Consider the following 7,835-nt stretch of genomic DNA (forward strand, 5'->3'; position numbering starts at 1 on the left):
CAGTAAGACAGAACAGAGGTCTGTGTGTTAGGCTCAGGTCTACAGATGTTGGACACATAAGTGCCATAGGAAGGTTCTGAAAAACTCCAGACCATGACTGTGATATGTAGGAAACCAACAGTCTGGAGAACATACAGAGAAGCAGAACAGGGGCTGTTGCCTTCCTTCATGTTTCTTATACAGAATCATGCTGAGTGTAAATTTATGGGCACATATCTTGCTTTACACTGTAAAACTCTGTGATAAGTTGGTGTGTGATAAAATGTTTTCTGAGGAATTTACTGAAAATGGTCCATAAATGGATCATCTTCATCGCTTGATTCATGATAGGCTAAGAGGGTGATCTCTGTAGTTTTCTAGCAGCACTTTCAGGTATAAAAATGTGGGAGACTGTAATACTGGTCTTCAGACAGTTCTGTTCTTCATCTCGCCAGATTTAAAAATCTCCACCTGAACATCTGTTGAAAGTGTGTTCAAATTTGCCCTGTAGAAAGCAGCGAGTAGGTTTACATAATATTACTGGGCATCATCACATAAATCATATAAATGTGTGGGGTCTGGTTATAAAATTACTGTAATGTTTAGAGATATTTCTTCAGAATCAGAAGATAACTGGATCAAATCCCTCTCTGTCTGTAGCACTTGTAATCAAGGTACTTACCTTGAAATAATACAGGGAAATGAATTAAAATGGGTAAATCACTGTAAACCACCGTGAATAAAGGAGTCAGCAAAGTTAACTAGTATTGATCATCAGAGGATAAAGGCTCCTGTTAACTTTTTTGACCACTGGAAATTATCCTGTCAGGAAACTGGATCTTAGACTGAAGTGTAATCCATCCATCCATCTTCCATCCCGCTTGTCCTAATAGGGCTGCGGTGGCAGCAGGGAGAGCAGAGAGGCCCAGCCGTCCCTGTCCCCCGCAACTTCCTCCACCTCAGCCTGGGGGATCCCGAGTCGTTCCCAGGCCAACTGTGAGATATAATCCCTCCAGCGGGTCCTGGGCCGACCTCGGGGCCTCGTCCCAGTTGGCCGTGCCCAGTATACCTCCAAAAGGAGGAGCCCGGGGGCATCCTTATCAGATGCCCGAACCACCTCAACTGGCTCCTCTCAATGTGGAGGAGTAGTGGCTCTACTCTGAGTTCTTCCCGGATGTCCGAACTCCTCACCCTGTCATGGAGAGTGAGTCCCAACACCCTGCGGAGAAAATTCATTTCAGCCGCTTGTATCCGCGATCTTATTCTTTCGGTCATTACCCACAGTTCATGACCATAGGTGAAGGTAGGGACGTAGATCGACCGGTAAATGGAGAGCTTCGCCTTATGGCTCAGCTCCCCCTTCACCACTACAGTCCGGTACAGCGACCGCATTACTGCTGCCGCTGCTCCCAGTCTGTGGCCAATCTCACGATCCCTTCTCCCCTCACTCGTGAACAAGACCTCAAGATACTCCAAGATACTTGAACTCCTCCACCTGGGGCAAATTCTCTCCCCTTACCTGGAGGGGGCATGCCATCCTTTTCCGTGAGAGAACCATAGACTCAGACTTTGAGGTGCTGATCCTCATCCCAACCGCTTCACACTCGGCTGCAAACCGTTCCAGTGCGTGTTGGAGGCACCCTGTGACGGTGCCAAAAGGACAACATCATCTGCAAAAAGCAGAGACGTCACCTTCCAACTCCCACACAGAGTGCCCTCCTGGCCTCGACTGCACCTTTATATCCTGTCCATGAAAACCACAAACAGGAATGGACACAAGGCACAACCTTGGCGGAGTCCAACCCCCACATTGAACAGGCTTGACTTAATGCCGAGTATGCGGACACAGCTTTTGTACTGGATGTAGAGACCGAATGGCCCGCAGTAGTGACCCCGGTACCCCATACTCCCTAAGCACCTCCCACAGAATTTCCCAGGGAACACAGTCATAGGCCTTCCCCAAGTCCACAAAACACATGTAGACTGGATTAGTGAACTGCCATGCCCCTTCAATTATCTGTGTGAGGGTAAAAAGCTGGTCCACTGTTCCATGGCCAGGCGGAATCTGCATTGTTCCTCTTCAATCTGAGGTTCAACTATCAGCTGGAGCCTCCTCTCCAGCACCCCGGTATAGACTTTCCCAGGGAGGCTGAGAAGTGTGATACCCCGATAGTTGGCACACACTCACCGGTCCCCTTTCTTAAAAATAGGGACCACCACCCCACTTTGCCAATCCAAAGGCACTGTCCCCAAGGTCTGTGCAACATTGCAGAGGCATGTCAACCATGACAGCCCTGCAACATCCATGGCCTTAAGCAGTTCTGGGCAGATCTCATCTACCCCCGGTGCTTTGCCACTGTGGAGCTTACAAACTACCTCAGTGACTTCCAAGAAGGAAATTGTGGGACAGCTGGTAGTGTAGTAGTTAGAGTGATTACCTTTAGACCCAAAGGTTACAGGTCCTAGCCACACCTCTGGCTGTAGTACCCTTGAGCAAAGTACTTAGCCTGAATTGCTCCAGTAAAAAATTACCCAGCTATATAAATGGGTAAATAATTGTAACCTTAACATTGTAAGTTGGTTTGGAGAAAAGTGTCAGGTAAATGGACTCTGAAAGCCTCAGGCCCTGATTCCTGTAAGACAGGCATATCACATGGGTTTAAGACTTCTTCAAAGTGCTCCTGACAATGTCCTCATAAAAGGTCAGAGTTTCTCCACTCCTGCTGAACACAGCCTGAGCAAAACTCCTCTGAGCTGCCAGATGGTTCTCCAGAACCTCTTTAAAGCTGACTAATAGTCAATCTCCATGACCTCTCCAAACTCCTCCCATGCCCTGGATTTTGCTTCCGCAGCCACTGCTGCCTTTTTGGCCTGCGGGTACCTGTCTGCTGAGTCAGGAGTCCTCAGAGCCAACCAGGTCCTAAAAGCCTCCTTCTTCAGCTTAACAGCTTCCCTTGCAACCGATGTCCACCAGCGGGTTCTCAGGTTGCCGCCCTGGCTGACACCAACAAGCTTTTGGCCACAGCTGTGTCTGGCTGCTTCCACAGGAGGTTTTGAACAGGGTCCATTCAGACTCCATGTCCTACCTCAATGTTGTCCTACCCCCTCCAGGACATTGGGAGAAGCTCTCCCGGAGGTGCAAGTTAAAATCATTCTGGACAAGATCCTCCGACAGTCGTTCCCAGCACACCCTCGTTAAACATCTGGGCCTACCAGGTCTGTCCATCAGTTTTCCCTGCTATCTGATCCAACTCACCACCAGATGGTGATTGGTTGACAGCTCAGCACCTCTTTTCACCCGAGAGTCCAGAACATGTGTCCTCAAGTCAGATGAAACGATTACAAAGTTAATCATTGACCTTTGGCCCAAGGAGCTCTGGTACCAAGTGCACTTATAATTTATAACATAACTTATAAGTGCATTTCACCATTCGGGTTTAGATCGGGCAGGCCGTTCTTCCCAGTCACCCAACTCTGGATTTCCCAGTCATTGCCAACGCGAGCGTTGAAGTCCCCCAGCAGGACTATGGAGTCTGTAGGTGGAGCCCAGTCCAGAACCCCACCCTGAATGGTTTAATGTAATTGGACTTTTGTGGTAGTCATGGTTTGTCCATAACAAACACCATGCTTGAACACAAGGATGCTCATAAGTGGACTTGTAAAAGCTCTGGTAGTCTCATACACTTACATATTCTCTGCATAATTTCAGCCAGCTAATCAGAATAGAATTAAAGATGAAGTGGCATTTCTCTGATACCATTTTGTTAGTGTGCTCTTTATCAAAGAGTCACAAAAATCAGACCAGAATGCTCTACCGATGGGCCGTGACCACAGACAGAGAGTCAGTAGGCAAAATTGAGCTCAGTATGAGGAGAATCAGCCAGCAGTCCCACCTACGACATAGTTTATCCTGCAGAAATCATTTGAGGGAGATGTTTCCTAAGTCTGGATTTAAAGGAAGTCCAGAGCAGTTTTGTTATTCTGGACTCTTAGTTCTTCTGTATTTAAAAGAGAATGCAGTATGTTTTGTCTTCCAAAAATGGTGACTGTGAGCACTATGCTACCTGCTGCCCTTCCCATTTCAAAAAATGTTAAAGAAGAGCTCTTTTCTAAGCATTGACTTCATCAGCAGAACTTCAGGGAGGAATTTGGCTTGTTAAACAACAGAAACTGTTCTGTACGTTCTTAATGGTTGACTTGGACAAGCGGTTAACAAGTGAGTTAACATTTAAGCTTTTCACACAGCGAGTGGTTCAAAACGTTAAAAACATTATTTGCATCACAAAAACTTCATGTTTGAGTAATTTTTTGACCTGATGTGTTTATTCACTTTTGCCTAAGTAGGTTTTTGGACTCATATTTTCACTTTCCTTGAATTGTTCTTCAAAGCAGGAGTTATTTTACTTTAGTATGGTTTTGATTATCCTGGCTACCTCTGCTACCAGATCATTTTATACAGGGCTTTTGTTTCACTACAGCATAAGATTGATATTAGATTTTGAAATAAATAATAATAAAAAAAACTATCACTTTTTGGAACCCTGTCTAACTAGAAATTTACACCCTATCCAATAGGGAATTTGACCAAAATATTTATTGCCAGGGGGTGCGGTGGCGCAGTGGGTTGGACCACAGTCCTGCTTTCCGGTGGGTCTGGTGTTCAAGTCCCACTTGGGGTGCCTTGCGACGGACTGGCGTCCCGTCCTGGGTGTGTTCCCTCCCCCTCTGGCCTTACGCCCTGTGTTACCGGGTAGGCTCCGGTTCCCCGTGACCCTGTATGGGACAAGCGGTTCTGACAGTGTGTGTATCTATTGCCATAACATACACTACCATTTTCTTATTCTCACTTTATTAATTATTTGGAAACATTCCAAAACTGTAACTTCTGTTTCATTACTGTTCCCTTGAAGAGCAATACAAGAGTGCTGTCCTACTCTTTTTGTGCTCCAGTCTTCATGTGTCTTCCCCTTTACTGCGGGGGGTAAAACATATAATCACTGCACTAAGGATTACTGGTTTCCTGGGATTCCCTGGTGCTCCACTACAGCCAACTATGATCGAGACAAAAAATGGGCGAACTGTCCTTCCTCAGGTACTCTACTGTACTGTGTTCACCAAGGAGAGTAAGCAGCATTTTTACAATCCAACTAAGAACTCAACATGGACCAAATTTTGGAACACAGAGATCATTTGGAACACAACCTGAGTGGCCACCCAGTACTGTTCCTCTGACCCATAGCCCTCACAGTTGACCAGGTACTGGAGCGTACCACCCCATCGACGGGAATCCAGCAAGGTCCGCACCGCATAGCCAGGAGTGTCCCCATCCTGCAGGGGGAGCGGTGGTGGCGACTCGGGCTGGGACTGGTGTAGGGATATGCCGCACAGCTTGAGGAAGGATGCGTGGAACGTTGGGTGGATCTGCAGGTGCTGCGACAGCTGGAGACGGTAGGGCACGGGAGAGATACAACGAAGGACCTTGAACGGGCATATGTACCTGGGACTGTAGGACCCCTGGAGGCCCTTGGTGGACAACCTGACCCTCTGTCCAGGTACAAAGGAGAGCGGACGCCGATGGCGGTGCACCCGTTGCTTTACCTGGGCCTGGCTACGGAGGAAGTGCCTCTGGATGGTCTGCCATAGTTCCGCGCTGGCTCAGTACCAGGCGTCCACCGTCACTAGAGCATAAGTAGGACTGGGAGGATTTTGAAACCTCCTGGCTACTTAAAAGATGTTTTGATTTACAAAATAACTGTTGACTGTTTCTGGGTTCCCAAAACAAAAAAAAAAAAAAAAAAAAAACGTGTGAAAGAAAGTGTTTTATTGCAAGGCTGTTGTAATTTGTTAAGCGTCTTGTGCTGTATACTTTGTTTTTTCTTGCACTTTTGTGGTTGTTTATGGCTGTTTGTAAGGGTTATTGTTATTGAATAAACGTGGACATTTATTCTGAAAGGGGGGTCATATGTAACAGATTTAATTTTTGGATGTGGTGACACTTGGAGACTTTTCAATAGTGGTGCATATTTGTGTATGATGAGTCTTTTCTCCCCTCAGGGATGGCTATAGTGGGGACTTTGTACATGGCACTGGAGTGCATCAGCCAGTCTTCTGTAAGTGTCCCATGTGTTGTATCGAATAAAAAGTTTGGTCTTTGAAACCAAACCTGGATAACAAACGGGTATCGTTTGTTATTTTCTGGAGCTAAGTCACTGTCAAGGCGAGCCCTACAAGAACGCTCGGTTATATTTATATATATATTTAATTATATGACACGTTATTTCTGGCGATATTCATAACATGTACATGACTTGGAGTCCGTAAAATACTACCATTTACGTGTCCCACTTCACTCACCGCTCCATCATGTTGTGGTCAAACATGACGGGAAAAATGCTGCTGTTCAATAAACAGAATTTATTCATCCAGATTGACACGGCGACGAGTGGAAAAAAACAACAGAACTTAACGTGAGGGTTTTTTTTTTTTTTTTTTTTTTTTTTTTTTAAATGAACAACAACAGTGTATGTGTGTCCGCCCTACAATATTACAGCTGCCATGTTACACACCCCGCTACATTATGCCCTCTATCCTGATCACTTCCGGGACGGTACTATGACAGAGAATGTCCAGTAGAGGGTGCCATACCGCCTCCGGACAGTACGTACTGTGCTTGAGGGAGCAAGTGGTTGAAATTTGTTTGCACGGACTTTTCATAAACGTCTTTTCTTTTCTTCGTTGCCACGAAAACTTTGTTTGACTCGGCGGCGTCAACCTACAGACATTGCATACTACATATAGTCTTGTACGTAGATGTAAAAAGAATGAAAACACTTTGTTTCCGAAACAGACTTGAGGTCATTTAAGAATCACAAAGTCAGTGTTTTGTATTATTCCGGATTCATGGGTTCATATATAGTGATTACAGCGGCACTGATGGACTTTTAAAGCTCCGTGTTCGTGTCTTCAGTCCGTCGACTACACAGTAAATGCGGGGTTTTCTCTTTTAAACATGTTATGCGGTGTTTTACTGATATTTGGTGATGTTGCTTTGGGGTTTTGCATGGACTGGGAAACACATTTTTATTTTTTCCATGTGAAATAATGGGAAATAGGCTCTCAATGTCCGATTGCACAACGTTTTCCGGAACAGATCAGTGGAATATATAATTGAGGGACAGCCGTAGTTTACTTCATAAACGTTTTAGTTTGTGGGCTAAAAAGAAGCTTACTTATATGTGAGGATTAGTTACAACGAAGAGCGTAACTGAAGGAAATAAGAGTGTTAAAGGGCACGAGGCAGCGCATAAGAAATACATCGTAGCGATGCGCAAAAGGCTTTGTGGGGGGGGACAAAATATGGAACGCTTCACGAATTTGCGTGTCATCCTTGCGCAGGGGCCATGCTAATCTTCTCTGTATCGTTCCAATTTTAGTATATGTGCTGCCGAAGCGAGCACAACAGACACTGCCTGAGGTGAGTTATTTAAAGGCCCAACATGACCTAACGTTCCGCATGCTGGTGGGTTCTTTCGAGTGCAAATCTGACAAAATATTCCTGGGAAAGAACTCTGTGCCCTTTCTCCACCGTACAGTAGATCTTAGTCTAACAGAGAAGATTCATTGTCTGTGCTGTCGTTCCTTTAACTGAGATTATACGTCGTTTATTCGCTTGTTGTGCCAAGCGCAGTTGCTTGCTGGGCCTTATTCAAAATAAGCTTCTGACACAACGCTCTTATTGGAAGTTCAGTGACGTCACAACGGGAGAGAGGTTTTCGGTAGGGAGACTGTTGCATGATGGGAAGTGTAGTCAGTTCTACAGCAGTGGCTATCGACTATTGGGTGTGTTTCTTTTTTCA

The 7,835-nt window shown here is 45.6% G+C and overlaps 1 non-coding gene across 1 annotated transcript; it reads right to left on the minus strand.

Moving 5' to 3' along the window:
* Positions 1 to 7,329: 7,329 nt before the first annotated feature.
* LOC114910996 (U6 spliceosomal RNA) lies at positions 7,330 to 7,436 on the minus strand. The gene has a single exon (XR_003797843.1). It is a non-coding gene; the product is annotated as a U6 spliceosomal RNA (small nuclear RNA).
* Positions 7,437 to 7,835: the final 399 nt, after the last annotated feature.

The sequence above is a fragment of the Scleropages formosus genome, chromosome 7 (assembly GCF_900964775.1).
Source record: "Scleropages formosus chromosome 7, fSclFor1.1, whole genome shotgun sequence".
Lineage (NCBI taxonomy): Eukaryota > Metazoa > Chordata > Actinopteri > Osteoglossiformes > Osteoglossidae > Scleropages > Scleropages formosus.